The 20,225-nt window shown below is 44.4% G+C and overlaps 1 protein-coding gene across 3 annotated transcripts in view; it reads right to left on the bottom strand.

Moving 5' to 3' along the window:
* frem1a (Fras1 related extracellular matrix 1a) overlaps window positions 1–15,358 on the bottom strand; it is a 429,561-nt gene extending 414,203 nt beyond the window's left edge. For all 3 annotated transcript variants that reach the window (XM_078570514.1, XM_078570515.1, XM_078570516.1), the window contains exon 1: window positions 15,276–15,358. The gene's annotated coding sequence lies outside the window, so the exon portion shown is untranslated. The remainder of the gene's footprint in view (window positions 1–15,275) is intronic.
* Between the last annotated feature and the right edge of the window lie 4,867 nt (window positions 15,359–20,225).

The following is a 20,225-nucleotide window of genomic DNA, read 5'->3' as shown; positions in this document are numbered from 1 at the left end:
CTTTTTAGTCCACTGCCTAACTCCCTGAATTCTTGATGCAAGACCTCATCCCTCTTTCTACCTATGTCATTGGTACCAACATGTACCATGACCTCTGCTTTATCACCCTCCCCCTTCAAGATGCCCTGCAGCCGTTCAGTGACATCCCAGACCCTGGCACTAGGGAGGCAACATACCATCCTGCAGTCACATTGATGGCCACAGTAGCGCCTATCTGTTTTCCTGACCATAGAATCCCCTATTACTATTGCTCTTCCTCCCTTCCTCCCCTCCTGTACAGACAGGCTGCTTGTGGTGCCAGAAGCTTGGCTCTGTCCGCAGGCAAAAACTGAACACAACAACCAAGAGCGTTTGCGTACTGGTGGTGGTCAGGCCATTCTGCACACCGTGCCCACTTCGAAGAACAGGCCATGGAGTTGGGAAAAAGCCAAGTGGCCAGGTCGGCAGGTGTCGGTGAGACTGGGGTGCAGCGGCCAGGTATTTTAGGCCCACAGTCCCATCCACTCTGTCTTCCCACCATCCAAAGCACTGATGATTGCTGGAATTGTTAATGCAGCAACACTGCTCATTCACAGACTGATACAGTCAGATGTGTGGGTCATACACAAAGGTCCCACAGCCCCTTGAGGATGCGCATCTCTAGCGCCTTCCAAAGTCACCTTATCTCATTTCTGACCACTATCCCGATGGCCTAACATGCCATGGCATCGCTGCTGCACATCCAAATACTTATTGCATCTTAGGAGGGTTTGTACCTCCACCACCCTTTCAGCCAGTGCATCCCACATTACTCTGTCCAAAAGGTCCTCAGCAGCTCACCTGTCAACCTCAAGGCACTCAACTTAAATAAATGCCACCACGTTAGTCATCCCTCTGCCAAGGGGAAATGTTGCCTTCTGTCCACCCGGTGAATGCCCCTCATAACGGTGTGAAGGTCAATAATGTGACCTGTCAATCTCCTGTGCTCCACGGCAAATGTCACAAGTGTATGCAATGTTTCCTCATAACTCCAACTCTCCAGGCCAGCATGCATCCTGGTCAGGAACCTCTGCACTCTCTCCACTCCAATGCCATCCCTCCCATGAAGCGCAGGTCACAACTGAACGCAGAAGTGTAGCTATGACCTCGACAGCATGTTCTGCACTTGCAACATGACCTCCCTTTTCCTACATTCTATTCCTCGGCTAATAAAGGCAAGTCTGGCTTTTACCTTGTTAAATGCCTTACGTTCCTGTTCTGCTACCTTCACAGGTCTGCCCAGCAAGGTCCCTGTAATAGTCCTTACTTTCCACGGTCCTACCATTTCCCCTGTATTCCTGTACCTTGTTTGTCTTGCCCAAGTGCATAACGTCACACTTATCCACATAACATTCAATGTGGCATTCCTTAGGCCATTTGATCAGCCTGTCTGTACGCGCGTATAATGTTCAGGCCTCCTCTTGATTATTTACCACCCCACCAATGTTCGGCTCCTTAGGTTCTTGAAGGTTGAGCGCGTTATGAGCCTTGGGGGAGGGAAGTGATGAATTGTGTTACTGACTGAACGCTAACTGATCCACTGTCCTTGCTGTTAATTTTAGCATCACCACCGCATGGGTGCTAGGAGGATTTCCAGAGTACCCCTTCCACACCTGAGGGGCGTCAATTGGCACGAGTGTCACACTATTTCAGCAAGCCAGGCACCAGCGCACATTGGTGGGGAATATAATGTCAGCTAGTGTCCCGGGGCACAGTGGAGAGGGCACTTCACAATCGCTGGAGGAGATGGCACAGACAGAGTGCCAATGGCACCAGCAGCCGGAGGACTGCAGGGGACCAGGCACATGCTGAGTCGGGCCGTGATGATGTGCCTCTGGATATGTCCGCCATGCAGTAGCTGCAGGAAAAGTGGCCGGGTGCACGGGAGCATCTGGCAGTGTTGCATGAGAGTGTGCATCACTTGGTCTCTGTGGTGGAGGAATCCAGGCAGAGTGTCAGTGATGGCATGAACCTCAAGTCAGAGCATCAGGCTTCCTCCATTGAGAGATTGGAGACTCTCATGGAGAGGGGCTTCCAACAGATTTATCAGCTTCTGATGGAGTTACGCTCGGACCTGCAAGCCCGCACAGCACCAATGGCCACAAGTGGTCATTGGCAATGTGGGAGATGTTCTGGGCACCTAGTGTCCCAGCTCGGTGCCCATCCATCTGCGGTGAGTGACTTCACGTCGGCGCAGCAGCTGCCTGTCATCTCTGTGTTCCTCTCAGGGTGATAAGGGCAGCAGCTTCTCCGCCCCTGTGCCAGTGACCGTTGCATCTGTTGAGGCTGCAACAACTGGGGAGGTGCTAGTTCTGGAACTGGCCACTCCCTCCCAGGCGGGACCAGCACAGGCTTCACGGGCCAGAGAACAGCCGTCAAGGTTATCGAGGCCAACAGGACAGCAGGGTCAGCAGGCTGTCTCACAAGCCACTCTGAGCAATGGGGAGGCACCAAGACGAAGCACCCGCAAATGTAAGCATAAGTGCCTTTAGGCACTCCACGGGTTTGTCACTGGTGATTTTGTGTTGCCCCTAGATTAGGGAATTTATTTTTGTGAATGTCAGAGCAACATTTTGACATGTTTTTGGTGGCACCATCTGATGGATGGCAATAAAGTCCATATTTGTGACCATGGCTGAGGGTGTCTCCTTTGTGCTGCATTTGTCTGTTTCACAGACATATCATGAATGTTTGAGTGGACATTGATGTTTATGTACTAAGCCTTTAGTCGCAGCTGATGAAATGGAAGATGTAGCACTTAAGTGCTGTATATGGATGCGCCAGGCAATGCTGGTTCTGCAGATCCATTTGTGTGGAGCTAGCTGAAGGTTCATTGGATTAAAGTGTCCCGGATGTCCCTGCCTCCTTGGTGTAGTTGCGAGTTTGCGTGCTGCCCCTCATCATTGCCCTGTGCTTCCTCATCCTCTGAGCCACTGCTGGATTCATCATGTGCAGCCGCATCCACTGCATCAAGGTCTTCATCGTCAACTGCGTTCCCCCTTTCCAGCACACGATTGTGCAGAGCGCAGCATGCTACCACTATCACAGAGACGATCTGGGGGGTACTGGAGCGTGCCCCCTGAGTGGTCCAGGCATCGGAAGCGCATCTTGAGAAGACCAATGGCTCTCTCCACCACAGCCCTTGTGGAGCCGTGGCTCCTATTATAGCGCTCCTCAGCTTCTGTTCTTGGATAGCGGAGAGGTGTCATGAGCCACCTTCTGAGGGGATAGCCCTTGTCACCCACCAGCCATCCATCCAGCCGAGCTGGAGCACTGAAGAGCCCTGGCACCTGCGAGTGTCTGAGGATGTAGGCATCGTGGGAGCTGCCTGGGTACCTTGCACAAACTTGCAGAATCTGCATCCTGTGATAACACACTATCTGAACATTCATGGAGTGGAGGCCCTTCCTGTTGACAAAGGCACCGGGCTCACCTGCTGGCGCCTTGATGGCCACATGTGTGCAATCTCTAGCACCCTGGACACAGGGGAAGCCAGCAATGGCTGCGAAGCCTCTGGCTCGCTGTGCCTGACTTGCCTGGTCGCAGCGAAAGTGGATGAAGGTCAATGCATGTCTGAACAGAGCGTCTGTAACCTGCTTGACACAAGTGTGGACAGCTGATTGGGAGACACCACAAAGATCACCCTCTAAGCCCTGGAAGGAGCCAGATGCATAGAAGTGGAGGGCAGCCGTGACCTTCAGAGCTGCTGGCATGGTGTGTCCACCCACACAGTTAGGAGAGATCTCAGGGCCAATCATCCGACAGATATAGTTGACTGTCTCCCTTGACAGTCGGAGCCTCCTTCGGTACTGCACCTCAGTTATATTGAGGTAGCTGCATCGCTGCCCGTATACCCTGGCAGCAGGATAGTGGCGTTTACTGCAGCCCCTTCCACCTTGGACAACCTCTTGGATCTGCGCCCCTTGTGCCTGTGCCTGGCCTCCCAAAGGTGGCTCCCCTGGAGGCTGATTGCCCACTCCTGGCCTCCTCCTTATTCTAGCCCTCCCTTTGTCTTCAGAGGAGCTGCCTCCAGTGGAGATGGCTCAGAACCCATACCCCCAGGCTAAATGGAGGCCTCCGGAAAGCTGCAGGCCCAATAAAGATTATTGTCTGCAGAGTGCTGAGCTGAAGCTTCAAAGTACGGAGAAAGCTGTTGAAAATCGATCTGAACATCTACCGATCACACAGGCAAGTTTAAAACACTTGCTGCAATAAATACTTCACATAAAACATTGACAACCCCACTGAGCCAACACATCCCGCCCGTGAATGAGTTTTGTTTAAAAAGTCACTTACCCGCCTGCCCGTTGCGCCCATGCGCTGAGCCGAAGATTGCATGGGCGCCACAAAATCGGCATCGATTGCCTAGTTAAGGGCCTTAATTAATGGCGGGCGTGCATCGCACTTCACTGCGTGCCCGCCCAGCTAAATATCGTGATGGCGTGCAGTGACGTCAGGACACTCGCCCGACGTCAGCGCGCGCCATTTTAAGCGCTGACGTGCGGGGCCCGCGCCCCCCCCGCACGTCATCCAGAAAATTCTGCCCCAAGTCTTCGCTCAGTTAGTCAGCTGCATTCCATTTGCCAAGATTGCACTGAAGAACCCTGAATTTATGGTAAACTGAAATGGGGCTACAGTAACAGATTCAACCACTTAGCTAATTAACTACTCAGATCCTACAGCTGAGAGTGAGTTTACCCTGTCTAAACTGCAAGAAAGAAGGAACTTAGCCTGCTTACACAGTACTTTCCAGTTATGCTACTTACAGATTTGATTAGATTTTAAGAGCAAAATTTACAAACAAAATTAACACTTAACTCCCCTCTCACCAAACTCCAAGGCTTCAGTTCATCAGTTTGCCCTTTTGAAGTTCAAGGCTATCCCCATCATAGTTAACAACATATCCAATCTTCGTATCATCTGTAGATTTGGAAATGCCCTGAACACCACAGTCTAGGTCATTAATATATATCAGGAAGAGCAAGGTTCCCAACACTGACCCCATTACAAACCTTCCACAATCTGAAAAACAACCATTTATCACTCCTCTCGGTTTCCTGTCACTCAGCCAATTTCTTATCCAAGTGCCTACTTTCCCTTTTATTCCATGACTTAGAATTTTGCTCACAAGTCTGTTGCATGGCACTGTATCAAATGCCTTTTGAAAATCCATTTACCACCACATTAACAGCGTTTCCCTTATCAACATTCTCTGTTACCTCCTCAAAAACTCCAGCAAGTTAGTTAAACATGATTTTCCCTTAATGAATCCATGTTGGCTTTCCTTAATTATCCTGCACATTTCCAAGTGACTGTTGATTTTATCCTGTGCAAGAGTTTCCAGAAGTTTCTCAGCACTGAGGTCAACCTGACCGGTCTGTAGTTGCCTTGCACCCCTTTTTGAACAAGGGTGTAACATTCGCAATTCTCTAGTTATAGAGTCATAGTTATACAGCACAGAAACAGGCCCTTCGTCCCATCGTGCCCAAGTCAGTCATCAAGCACCTAACTATACTAATTTTTTCAAATTAAAAGACTATTTCCTTAAATTTAAGCCCTGCTCTGCTCAGTGAAGTCTCACTCTTTACAGCCCCGTTCTGCACACTGAAGTCTCCCTCTTTACAGCCCCACTCTGCTTTCTGAAGTCTCGTTCCTTAGAGCCCCACTCTGCTCACTGAAGTCTCGCTCTTTACAGCCCTCTGGCTCCTCCACTGTATCTAAGGAAGACTGGAAGATTATCACTATTGCCTCTGCAATTTCCACTCTCTCTTTCCTCAGGACTCGTGGATGGATTTCATCTGGTCCTGGTACCTTATCTGTTTTAAGGAAAGATACCCTTTTCAACACCTCCTTCCAGTCAATTCTAAGTTCTTCTCATGTGCCAGTTACCTCCTCTCACCTCGGCCTGGGTAGCATCCTCTTCCTTTGTAAAGACAGATACAAATTACACCTTCAATACCTCCACCATTTTCCCAGCCTCCACATGCAAGTACTCTTTTTTTGTCCCTAATCGGCCCTACTCTTTCTTTTACCACCCTTTTTTATTATTTTCATGCTTATAGAAGACTTTGGGATTCCCTTTTATGTTTGCTGCCAGCCTCTTATCGTGCTCTCTCCTTGATTTTCTTATTTGTTTCTTCACTTCCCCTCCGGTCCTACTATATTTAGCCTGATTCTCCACTGTATTTTCTACCTGACATCCGCCATACACGCACTTCTTCCTTTTCATCCTTACCTCTCTCTCTCATCATCCAAGGTGCTCTGGATTTGTTTGTCCACCATTCCCCTTCAAGGGGACACACCTTGACATTGCCTGCAATACTTTTTCTTTGAAGGTTGTTTAGCAACCGTCTTTTCTGCCAAGATTTAATTCCAACTCACTCAACTCAGATGCATTCTCATCCCATCGAAGTTGCCTTTTCCCCAATTAATGTTCCCTGTCCTTTTCCATAATTCATCTAAACTTCATGATACAATGGTCACTGTGCCCGAGAGACTCTCCAACTGGTAGTTAATCCACTGGGGCCAACTCAATCCCCAGAACCAGGTTCAAAAGTACATGTCCTCTCGTTGGACTGGAGGAATACTGCTGCAGAAAATTATCTTCAACACATTCCAGGAACTCTCGCCCCTCTTGTCCCTTTGTACTATTCCTATCCCAGTCTATATTTGGATAATTGAAGTTCCCCATTATACTGTCTGTACTTCTTGTATCTCTCTGTAATTTCTTTGCAAATTTGTTTCTCCATGTCCCTTCCACTAGCTGGTGGTCTATATACTACACCAGTCAGTGTTATTGCATCTTTTTCATTCCTTACCTCTAGCCAGAGAGATTCTGTCCTTGACCCCTCTGGAACATCCTCTCTCTCCAGTACTGTAATGCCATCTTTAATCAATATTGCCACTCATCCCCACCTACTTTTCTCCTTTCCTGTCTCTCCTAAATACCTTGTACCCAGGAATATTTAACACCCAGTCCTGCCCTTTGAGCCAGGTTTCTGTTATAGCAATAATATCATAATTCCATTTGTTAACATGTGCCTGCAGTTCACCAATCTTATTAACCACACTCTGTGCATTCACATACATGAGCCCAATTTAGGCTTTTTTACTTTCCACCTTATTCTGACCCCATCTAATGACTGACTTTTGCCTACTCTAATTCTATCAAATTCTCCAAGTATTCTATCTACCTTGATCCTACTCTGATATATCCTCATTATCAGTTGATGCTTTACTACTTCTCACTGCCAGTTTTTCTCCTCTGCACTCTGAATTTCCCCTCAGGTTCCCAACCCCTGCCAATCGAGTTTAAACCCTTCTAACAACACTAGCAAACCTCTCTGCGAGGACATTAGACCCAGTCCTATTAAGGTGTAACCCATTCTTCTTGTTCAGGTCCCACCTGCCCCAGAACCGATCCCAATGCCTCAGAAATCTAAAGGCCTCCCTCCTACTCCATTTCTCCAGCCACACATGTTGAACTGTTCAATCTTCCTATTCTTATGCTCACTAGCACATGGCATTGGGAGTAATCCTAAGATTACTGCTCTTGAGGTCCTGCTTTTTTAATTCCCTTCCTACCTCCCTAAAATCTACTTTCAGGGCCTCATCCCTTTTCCTACCTATGTCATTGGTCCCAATGTGGACCACAACCTCTGGCTGTTCACCGTCCCCCAAAATAATGTCCTGCAGTCACTCTGTAACATCCTTGACCCTGGCACCAGGGAGGCAACATACCATCCTAGAGTCACGTCTATGGCCACCGAAATGCCTATCTGCTCCGCTAACTATGGAATTCTCTACTACTATAGCACTTCCACTCTTCCTCCTCCCTTCGTGTGCAGCTGAGCCACCTGTGGTGCCATGAACTTGGCTCTTGCTACAGTCCTGAGGAACCATCTCGCTCACCAGCATCCAAAATGGAAAAGCAGTTAGACAGCGAGATAGCCTCGGGGGATTCCTGGCAGTCACCCTTCCCTCTCTGCCTCTGTATTTCTTAGCTGTGGTGTGACCACCTCGCTAAATGTGCTATCCACATAATCCTCAGCTTTGCAGATACACCACAATGACTCCGACTGCTGCTCAAGCTCCGCAACTTGGAGCTCAAGTTTCTGCAGCTGGTGATACTTGCTGCAGATGTAGTCATTAATGGCACTTTGTGCCTGGATGACTTCCCACGTCCTGCAAGATGCACATTCCACACAGCCGAGCTGCACTGACATACCTTAAACTTTATATAAAGCGCTTATACAGTATTTATTTACTAATTTGTTTTAATTTACTAATTTATTTAAATTATTTTATTAATTAATTTAGAATAATTTCTATGTATACTACAATTTACTGTGGTTATTAAATGCTAGTACCAACCATAAAGTTATGCTTCTTAATTACACACGTATGTGTTTTAGGTATTTATTTTAATTATTTTATTTAAACCATTTTATTTTAACTATTTTTTATTTTTATTTTAAAGTTTAACTTCTTGTTATTTATAGATTTACCTTAACTCCTGTGTCCTAAGCTGGCTTTTAACACACTTTCCCTTCCACCAAGCACTTACCGGCCAATCAGCTTACTGATTTCCTGTGATGTTGCAGTTTTTTTTATCCCCACTTAGTTTTTTGAAATGCTCCCGGCTCTCGACCTGCCTCTGCTCCGTTCCCAGGTAGGAAAGGCCACGCTCCAATCCCCAGTCTATTTATGGAAGAACAACAACATGGTGACATGGTGGCAGCATGCTTTTTGAAGATTTGACTGCAAAATATACAAACTTCAAACATTCACATGCAGTAGAATAATAGCTTGTGTGAAGTGAAATAACTATCAAACCTCACCGTGTGTAAGGATTTTGCAACTTTGTAGTACTTTCATTCTTGAATTTCACCTTGCTCCAGCCAGTAGGCATTGGGTCCCAGTAAGATTGTTCAAATCTGAGAGAGCTTAATTAGTAAAAGTCTAACTGCTGCAAAGTTTAAGCAGGAACAGAAATTAAACAGCAGGCTGCAGGCAGTCTTACTTTAAGTAGAACGCCACAGACAGGAGAATTCATTACTGCTGAAGCTAAATACTGCAGACTGGGAAGTAACAGCCCCTAACAAGGAGACGAAGACTGCAAAAAAGCTTTTTTCACTGTTTGCTTTCATTTTTGAAGTCTGCAACCATTTTTCCGCCTAAATTTCTGTTTCATAGGTGGAGCTTAAAGCTAAACCTGGGAAAAATCAGAGAGCTCAACAGCACCGCCCTTGCAGTCAAGCGATAATTTATGACCAGCTAAGGCAATGCCACTAAAGGTGCTGCCATTCAGAGCTAAATTAACTCTGAAAGAGCTGGAAGAAACTTGGATAGCTGTCAGAAGTTCTAGATAGGATTAAAAATCCTGAAAAAAGCTAAAAGAGGACAACGAAATTCCCAACACTCAATTGGAAGGCAGCAGATCTCCTATCCAAGTTTACTTTGTTCTGACAACTTGTCAAGCGGTGCTTTCTGGACTTCAAAATTTCCAAACCGGATAAAAAAGCCATTAAAATTAAAATTGTTATAGGTAATGAAGGCCTCCATAGATCAAACACATCAAGTCTGTCCGACGACCATCTTAAGAATCCAGAAAAATATGGCCAACACTTTAAGATCAATTGCGAGTGAAGCTAAACTACACAATACACTGTCTGGAATTCATGTCTTTCAGGCAACAACTGACAGAGACTACTGATGAATTCCTAAGTAGATGTAAAGACAAGGGGCATGATTACAACATCACAGCAGCAGAGCTAGCTGACAGAATAATCAAGTTCATGACAGTATTTACCCCAATGGAAGTGTTCCAAAAAGATCTTTTGGACCAACTCAAAGGTTGGTCCAAAAACTCAACTCATGGAAATGCTACTACAAACCGGACACAAGTACTTAGCCTGTGGACTCATCTACCCATTGGTATGGCTATGTGTAATTCATTCACCAATGGCACACTAGCAGCCTCATACATGCACCCAGAAAATGCCCAGCTTTTAATGGTGTATGCAAGGCGTGTGAGACCAGAAAACATTGGAAGTGCAGAAAGCAAAGGCTGAAACAAGTGGTTCAACATCATGAGAAGCCACAACCAAAAGCCAGACAGGTACAGCATTCTAACCAATCAAAAGCATATACTAAACATTGCAATGTAAGAAGTAGCATTTGCAACTTCTCAAATACTGAAGCATCTGTGCCCACATGCAGCAAGACCTGGTCAACATTCAGGCTTGGGCTGATAAGTGGTAAGTTGTTTTTGTGACACACATATGCCAGACAATGACCATCTCCAACAAGAGAGAATCTAACCATTTCCCCTTGATGTTCAAAGGCACTACCATCACTGAATCCCCCACCATCAACATCTTGGGGATCATCACTGACCATAAATTTAACTGGACCAGCCATGTAAATGCTGTGACCACTAGAACAGGTCAGAGGCTGGAAATTCTTCAGCAAGTAACTCACCTCCTGACTCCCCAAAACCTTTCCAGTGTAATCAAATTATGATTAACCCTTTAGTTACTCTAACATTATGTAATGGATAAAACCAAATGTAAATATTCTTTCTGTATTCACATAAGTATGAATATTCACATATGTATTCATACAGGTATGTATTCATCCTTTTGTATGGATCCTTAGATTCCAAGGGATATTCTTTTGTGTAGAACCTTAAGCTGTCAGGGAGCTTACGGTTACCTACTATACGTGACTAAAACTGCTCGTACCAGCTGAACAGGCAGGAATGAATCGCAAGAGGCGCCTCCAAGACCTTGAAATCTTGAGGTAGGAGAATTGAACAAGGATGGTTGTAAGAAGCATTATGTAATGGTGTGAGGCTCACATGAATTTTCCTGATTGGTCAAAAAAAGCATGAACAATCATAAGGCCGAAGATGTTTGGGGAGAGAGAAGGGTTAATTGGATAAGAGTTTGGTTAAAAGAGACCCTTTTGATCAGGTTTGCTACATGGGGAAGAACAACACCAAAGATAGCCTCCTGGTGGCGCAAGAACTACAAGCTAGAAGTTGCGAGAAGGCAAAATCTGATCCGCGTCTCTGTGCTCCACTTCTAAGGTTGAAACTGGGAGTAAAGCTTGTCTAAACCAGTTAATGACTGCCTAGCTAACTGATTTTTATACTTTTATACTTAATAAAATTTTCCAACTTGTTACAATTGGATCAGCCTCACTATAAACCTTTTTTGTCAAGCACAAACACAATTCATTAGATCTTACACCACCATCTACAAGGCATAAGTCAGGAGTGTGATGGAATACTCCCCATTTGTCTGGATGAGTACAGCTCCAACAACACTCAAGAAGCTGGAGAACATCTAAGACAAAGCAGCCCACTTGATCAACACCTCATCCACAGCTTTAAACATTCAGTCCCTCATCACCAGTGCACAGTGGCAGCAGTGTGTACCATGTTACAAGTTACACTGCAGCAACTTACCAAGGTTCCTTCTAAAGGACCTTCCAAATCTATGACCTCTACCACCTAGAAGTACCAGGGCAGCAGAAGCATGGGAACACCATCACCTGCAAGTTCCTCTCCAAGCCATACTCCATCCTGACTTGGAACTATATAACTATAAGTTCCTTCACTATCGCTGGGTCAAAAATCTGGGACTCCCTAACAGCACTCTGGATGTACCTGCACCACTTGACTACAGCAGTTCAAGAAGGTGGCTCACTGGCACCTCCTCAATTGCAAATAGGGATGAGCGGCATACACTGGTCTCGCCAGTGATTCTCACAAACCAATATATAAAAAAAAGGCTTGTCCACAAAATTGAAGCCCAGGAGAGAAAGGGGGCAGTAGCAGCATGGATTTAAAAAGTATTATGGGATAAAAACAGTGTTCTGGTGAATGGCTGGTTTCAACGGAGGGTCATGCACAGAGGGGTTCTCTTGGATTTGTACAGGGACCACTGCTGTCTTTCATGCACATTAATGACTTGGACCTGAGGATACACAGCTCAATTTTAAAATTTGCATGTGACGTGAAAATAGCAAGTGCAGAAAACACTCAGATGTACAGGGATGGATTTTACCAGCCCTCGGGGTGGGCTTGGAGGTGTGGAGGTCCGTATAATTGAGAGGGAAGGTGGGGACTGGAGTGTCCATCATCTTCCTACTGCAATGCCATTTTACCAGCAGCGGAGAAGGTGGAGAATGAATTTTCTGCCCAGAGACCAATTGAGACATTTAAGTGGCCAGTCAAGGCCTCTTCCTACCACTGCTATCTTGACTAGTGGTAGGTGGGCCCTCCAACACATGGGAGGACAACCAGGTGAACCCTGACAGTAGACTTGATGGTTGAGGTGCAGAGAGAGGGGGGGTTAGTCCTCATTTTAGAGCACACTTTGGCTCACAAAGGTGTCTCCCAGCAGCAATCACTGCCCATTTGATAATAGCACCATTTGCCCTCACCAACTCCCCCTCATCCTTGCTAGTCTGACTTCCCTGGCAACCCCCCAGACACCACTTAACTGGTTGAGAGGGCAACCCCTTCCATGGGCATTGCCAGCGGCGGACACCACTCCCTGGACTCTGATTGACTGCCAGTTTCTAGGGGAAGGCAGCCATTCTTTAAAAGACGACACTCACAGTAGCAACCAATTAACTGCCTGAATCATGCAAAATGCACCCAGGGGTCTTGCAAATGGCCAACGTGAGGTCTTCCTTGTCTGTTGGGTATGTCATTCAGATCCCAGACCACAATAAAATTCTGGTCATGTCGAGGAAGATAGTAATCAACTTTAAGAGGACCCAGGCTGGTGGAATGGGGGTCAAAATGCCAGTGCAATTCAATGTACAAAAGTGTAAGGTATTACATTTTGGTAAGAAGAATAAGAAGACACAATACAAGCCAAATGGTACAATTTTAAAGAGGGTTCAAGAATAGAGACACCTGGGGAATTTTGTGCACAAATCTTTGAAGGGGTCTGGTTAGGTTAACAGCAGGAAATCAAGTGCATATATCCTTGTTGATAAATAGAGGCAAAGAGTATAAAAGCCAGGAAGTTATCTTTAACCTCTATAAAATACCAGCTTGACCTAGGATGGAGTATTGCATCCATTTATGGGCACCACACTTCAGGAAGGATGTGAAAACTAATGGAATGCTATCCTTTATTACGAAAGGAATTCAACATAAAAATAAGAATGATATGCTTTAGTTCTACATGGCATTGGTGAGACCGTATCTTGAATACTGTGTGCAGTTTTGGTCTCCTTATTTAAGGAAGGATGTAAATATGCTGGAAGCAGTTCAGAGGAGGTTTACTAAATTGATACCTGGAATAGTCAGGTTGTCATATGAAGAAAAGACTGGGCTTCTACTGGAGTTTAGAAGAGTGAGGGGTGACTTGATTAAAGCGTATAGGATCCTGAAGGGATTGTGGAAAGGATGTTTTCTCTTGTGGGTGACTCCAGAACTAGGGGGCACGGTTTTAAAATTAGGGGTTGCCCTTTTAGGACAATGATAAGGAGAAATTTTCTCTGAGGGCTGTGTGACTTTGAAACTCCCTGCCTCAGAAGGCGGTGGAGATGGGGGTCATTGAATATTTTTAAGGAGGTGGTAGATTGATTCCCTTGCCTAACAAGAATCTAAGGTATCGGGGATAGATGGGAATGTGGAATTTGAAACATAAGCCGATCAGCCATGATCTTATTGAATGGCGGAGCAGGCTCAAAAGGCCTACTTCTGCTCCTATTTCATATGTTCGTATGGAGGGTACAGAAGCGATTTACCATAATGGTTCCAGGAATGAAGGATTATAGTTAATTGGATAAACTGGAAAAACTGGGATTGCTCTCCTTAGAGCAGAGAAGGTCAAGAAGAGATATGATAAAGATATTTAAAATCACAAAGGGTTTAGACAGAGTAAATAAAACTGAATCTTTTGAAAGGCTGAATGGTCAATAACCAGAGGGTACAGATTTGGCAAAAGAAGGAGTGGTGACATGAGGATTTTTTTTTTTAAACGCAGTGCGTGGTTAGTATTTGGAATGCACTGCCTAATAAAGTGTTAGTTACAGACTCAATTGCAACATTCAAAATGGAATTGGATAAGCACTTAAAAGAATCAAAATTGTTGGAATATAGGGGAAGAAGGGGGCAATGAGACTAACTTTGAAGCAGCCGGTGCAGGCTTGATGGGCGGGCCAAATAGCCTCTTTCTGTGCTGTACTATTCCATAATTCTACATAAAGATCTGTAACTAACTCAACTTCTTTGGAAATGTAACTTTACTAATGTTCAATGCTGGTTTATGATTGATATCACTTCTGCATTGCACACTGATTTGTTTATTATGTGTTTAACAGAAGAACACTACAAGTATAAACACTTCAGAGATGATCTGCTTGCCCTCTGACAAAGACTTTTGAGCAGAATCATCTCTCATAAGCAAACATGCATACAGTGTTTGTATATAGCACAGAGATACAACAAAACCTGGGGACAAAAAATGCACTGCACTTCAGTCAACAACCAAAACAGAAAAGTTGAAAGGTTACTGTTTTGGGTATGAGGTTTGGTCAGAAGTACAGGTTAACATAGGTGCTTTTGAATGACCATACCAATCATGGGACAATGTTCAATTGTGCAGCATTTTTGAACTTGAGCCTGTCGACTTGGTCCTGATAAACAGCATCTACACGAATTGGTTGTGGCCAATGCCAGTTCTCTTGCATAAGGATGTTAGTTGGCACAGGAGCCTGCACTGAATCAGAAACAATACTTTTCGACCCACATATACCAGTGGTGCAGGTAGAACCAGTAAATAAAAAGATTATTGCCCAGGGAAAATTTGCACTTCTGGGCAATTGCCATGCAAACCCTTACCTGGGAACTTCCAAAGAGGATTCCCCAGCACATCTTTGGTGTACACCCGCCCCGCGCGCCCCCACCCCCCCTCCCCCCACCACCACCCCCAATCCAATGCTGGGGAGCTCAGAAGTTATGGCCCATCATATTTCTGCTGATTATAGTTTGTTATTATTAACCTTACAGTCTGTTTTCTAAAACACTGAATTCTCTTCCCCCTCCACTAGGTGGCATTTCATAGCAAACATTCCATAACATTGAACAAGAGAATTTTCAGTTTAGTCGATTGACATTTCATTCTTATCACTTTCCAAACTGTGAGAATCAACAATTAGTTCCAACTGAGAATATTGTAGAATAGACAGTTATAATCCATAAGTAAAAAGTCTTCCTAAATACTCACAAGAAAATGCCAGTAAACTCCGACTTTCATTCAGTTTACCCAATGGTTTTGGTGAAACCCATAAGATTATGAGCAGAAGAGCTCTAAGAGATACTTCTATTGTCTTACATTACATAGTGATTGCCACAGGCACAGCCTGTCTCTATAGTAATTACACTCTTGACGTCAGTTCTCCCCAGCATTCAAAGAGCTTCATGGAAATGAGCCAGACCAGTCTGGTTTACTTCACAAATCTGAGAAATGTTCTCTGCACTATGTTTAGCCTCTATATTTCCTCAAACTACAGGCCTTTACAAGCAAGGAAATTACTATTATTGAACAATTTAAAAAAAGACTTGTAGAAGCTAGATGCTGCATATCTACAATCCAGGCATATTCCCATGCAACTAGTTTTTTGGTAAATTACTAAAACTCTTTAAAGAGACAAAGTATTCATGAAGAAAGATTTGGGAAAGCTACAAATACAACAGACAACAGCCCTACTGAAACACATCATCACATCACCTGCATTTAACTTCATTTTAACAGTATGACGTGGATTTTCCACTTTTTCAGCCTGCATAAACAGAAAAAAAAGGCTTGCTGTACACTTTCCATGAAGACATTGACTCAGATTTTACAGTTGTGATCATCATGTTTGACATTATTACACCTGTTAAACTGACAGCAACTACTACTGGCAGCGATACATGTGCAGTTAAATGCAGAAATGCACAAGTTAATGCCAATGATTTCCTGCTCTTCCACATGGTGCACTGTTGATGTACTTGCAGATGGAAATTTGACATGAATTTCCACTTTTTACACTACTAAGTGAGGTATAACTAGGATTTTAACAGCATACCAAGCCATCATTACTTCTGAACAATCTCTCTGGCCCTGTAACATTAATTTTTGCGGAATGCCAAATGTCTCTATTCTATGCTAAAAATTCCGTAGATTTTTTAAAAAATAAAAATTATCCTTTTCACAGTTAATGAAATTTCAGCCTCTACCTTAAGCCCAAGTGCATGCCCCAATCCCTATTTCACTTCCTATACAATTATAAAAGTTGGCCAGCTCATCCCACAGCTAATTAATGGTTGTCAGGGAGAAAGTCCCACCTCAGAGAAATACTGGCCAATCAAGTGGCTGGTTTTTTGGTTCCAGCAGGCCATTGCTGGGCCTGCAGCAAGTCCTCAAGGGGAGTGTGCTGTAAGGGAGTCGGACTTCAAAGTCTTGGGTCTCTCAGGGGCCAGGCTCCGACGTGAGTTTGAGGGGGTGGTGAAGGAAGAGGGGAAGGAGAATTGCAAAGGGGTAATACCTTGGGGGCCTCCGATGGACTCAGATGGCTGAAAAGGAGGCATCGCCCCTTTGCCCAGCCATCAGTCTGCCCAGTGAAACATGCCAGGATGAACATTTGGTGTCGGCTTTCCCCACTGCGGGTAAAATCCCAGCAGCACTGGGAGGAGGCCCTTAAGTGGCTATTAATTGGCCACTAAGGAAGCTCAATTGGCCCATGCACAAGCAGACCTCTGAATGTATCGCACACTGCTGATAAAATTGCAACAAGGGTGAGTAGTACGGCACCCAATTTTACAGCCTCCTGCCAGCTATCCCTCTACTTGGGGGTCTTTAAAATTCAGCCCATTATCTCCATTTCCAAAATCTAATCAGATAAAACTACATGGTATCTAACTGTTTGCATCTAGGGAATTGTTCCTGACACCTGCCCCCAAATCCTGGGGCAAGTGACATTCACCCAGCTGCATAATAAATCGATCTCAAGATTGTCTAAAACTGTTTCTGTTGCTGCTGTTATCAATTGAGGACAATTTCAAATTGAGTTCACTCAGGGACAACTTTTTAAAATTCAAATCTCCCACCTCTTGTTTCACCTACCCCAAAATCTTAACAAAACTAAACACTAGAGGCATCCTCATTTCTCTTCACCCCCAGTCCCAGCTTGGATCCATTGGCAAGCTGAATCAGGAGGCCTAATGGCAAAATGTAATTCCCTTTTGTAAAATGTAAGTCCCTTTTCCATCATGAATTGAAGACACATCCTTTAAGGTCTGGCTTCAGTTCATTGACATGTAGAGTTTTTAAATGGATTTAGGTTCCCCTGTTCCCTCAACCCTGTACTTCCAATACACCTCACCCACCTCCTGCTCTCGACAATGCTAAGTCTCCCTCTCCTTCCCAACACAGCTCAATCCTGTTAACCTTAATTTATACAATTAAGTATCTACAGGTAGGGGGTGGGGAGTCACTCATTGGATAATACTTGTGCCATCTAAAGAAACACTTCCCCTTTAAGGAGTTATTGGAGGTGTCAGCTGTGGCTCAGTTCATAGCACCCTCACCTTTGAATCAGAGGGTTGTGGGTTCATGTCCCACTCCCAGAAACCAAGAACTGTGATTGTACTCGAAAGAGTTGCAATCTGTGACTGTTGATAACTCGAAAGAGTTTAAGGGGTTATTTGTTTGCTGATCTGTTTATTTGATTAATAAAAGAGTATAAAGAAACACTTATTGCAGAGGTTAGAGCTACACATTTGTAATGTCTCATTTTGTGAATAAATCTAAAACTAAGTACAGATTGACTTCCGGTCTCCTCCTCCACTAATTGGCTAAAGAAGTTTTACAAACTCTCTCCTGACACAGCACAACCTCCATCTCCCCACCCTAACACAACACAGCCCTCCCACATTGACAGCCCACTAAATCAGTGTATAAACCAGGGTAAGCATAGAGCAAACTGCCCAAGTTTATATGGTGACAGGTGCCAATGGGAGGACCTTCAGCGAGGGCTCCCACAAAGCTGTTTCTGAGATATCGGAAGCTCCTGGTTCCAGCGTAAATTGGCTCCCCTGAGCTTCTGATGCTATTGTGACCCTCAATAGCAGTGAACATCTCAGACAATCTGGGCCATTATAATTATACACTCACTCTCCACAATGGTCACAATTTCTGATAGGGATGAATGAAGCTCAATTTAAATGAGTCCTCACTGCAAATTTCGAGCCTGCTGGCCGGAAACTGCCCGTTTTGCTGCACCAGGGATATGAAAGAGCAGCCACAAAATGTAAAGCTTTATTCAAGATGCATGGTTTGTTCTTATTTTTAATTTCTGAAGATTAAAAGAATCCATTTAGGTAAACCAGATGTCCTCAAGTTCAGATTTTCCAGGTGGGTGGTATCATTACTTGAGTTCTAATATTTGCTTAATGATGAAGAAAAATGATTGAAACCAAAAGCTAATGCATTCACATCAGGAGATATTGAGAAAAAAGTCGAACTCTTAAGATCTCCTGGCTGCTCCTCTGCAAAATAAAGAGAGCCTGAATTGCCTGCACCTCCCTTCACATTTCCTCTCCTATGTTTTTAGGCCTAAGTCCTCAACAAGGATGGGGCCTGTACCAAGGGGGTCATCTCAGTTCCCATTTACAACTATCCAGACACGTTGTCCCTAAACTAAATAAGCCATGACCCAAAATCCATTACTGTCAAAAAAAAACTTGTAAAAAATGTTTGGTAAACTTTTGGTTGTTTTCAAATCCAGAATTGAGTCGCTTAAGTGGTGTTGATCTTCACTTAGCATGTAAAAAATATTACAGATGCCTCAGTTAACAAGTGTCTTTGCCAAATTAAAAAAAGTTTGACAAATACTTCTATTGCAGTGGTTCACGTCAAACTAGAAAAATAGCCCCTCGCCTTTAAACTCTTTCAGAGCAACAGGATGATAAATGAAAATGTCAACTTTAATGCAGCTTATCACACTTAAAAAGATCTCCCACATATTGAGCTGTTGCAGTAACCCTAACTTGCTTGCCCTCACCTTGACTAACAGATTAGTTAGTTAGCCCGTCTGCCTGCTTGTATGTTTTGTTTTTTAAAGGTTATAGGTTATACTCAAAACTACAATAGTCTTTCACAGACATTTATGAAATAATGAGACAAAGTGGGTTCAATAACCTCTTAGATATCATTTAGATGTAGGAGGTACTAAATCAACATTTCCTGTGACGCTGTCTACAACATTTACCTCTGACAAGAAGACTGAAGAGTGGGTTTGTTTGTTTTCTCATTGAAATAATTGAGAACGCTGGAAAGTCATGAGGTGAATCAAGGACATATTTCAGATTTTCTATCCACTATTAAGCAGCTGGATTCCCATCAGTCTTCAGTTTTCTTTGGCATGTTCCATTCAAGCTGAACCACAATTTAAAGTCCCGATTACAATCATTCTCCAGGATTATACTGGCCTCTTCAAGTTTACTCAACTAATTTGCAAAGTGACAGGTTGTTCCCTAAAGTGATTACTTCCATTATTCCATCCACTGGGCTGATTTTTCTAAGTTGCAGCAAGCTAAAGACATTACTATAAATATTGACAATCTTTGTTATTGAAAAACCAAGGTCGTTAGCACAAGGACCAAGATTGAAAAGGCTTGAAGAAGCAGGCCTATATCTTCCGATCAGGGTCAGAACCCATGGTTCAAACAAAAAAATACCCTTTGAACTTGCTCTGATTTTTCTGGGCAAGCTTCCAAAGAAGGATCTTACCTAACTCACTCAGTACAGGAACCTCAGAGACATCAACGAAGGGAATCTGTGGAGAAGCCATGCCCCTTTTTTGGCACTAGCTGCCATATTCTTGTAAGTAAAGAGTTTAAATGTCCCAAAGCTTCTTTGAAAACCTACAGAGAGAAGGTAAGTGAGTAAGGATGGATGGGGTAAGTGGGTAAGTTGGGTGAAGTAAGTGGATAAGGGGATAGGGTGGATGAGGTAAGTAGATAGGGCGGGCATGGTAAGTGGGTGAGGGGGCAGGGTGGCAGCTGGGTGAGGTGGCAGCTGGGTAGGGTGGTGAGGTTTAGGGTCAGGTCAGGTTGCAGGAGTAGGTGGTCAGGGGAGTCAGGTCAGTTCAGGAGAGAGTCAGGGATTTGGGGGGTGTAGCTGGGAGGTCGA

Source organism: Cetorhinus maximus, chromosome 2 (assembly GCF_964194155.1).
Source record: "Cetorhinus maximus chromosome 2, sCetMax3.hap1.1, whole genome shotgun sequence".
NCBI classification, from domain to species: Eukaryota; Metazoa; Chordata; class Chondrichthyes; order Lamniformes; family Cetorhinidae; genus Cetorhinus; species Cetorhinus maximus.
Note: the sequence above shows the minus strand (reverse complement) of the source record. Positions and strands in the feature narration are given on the sequence as shown.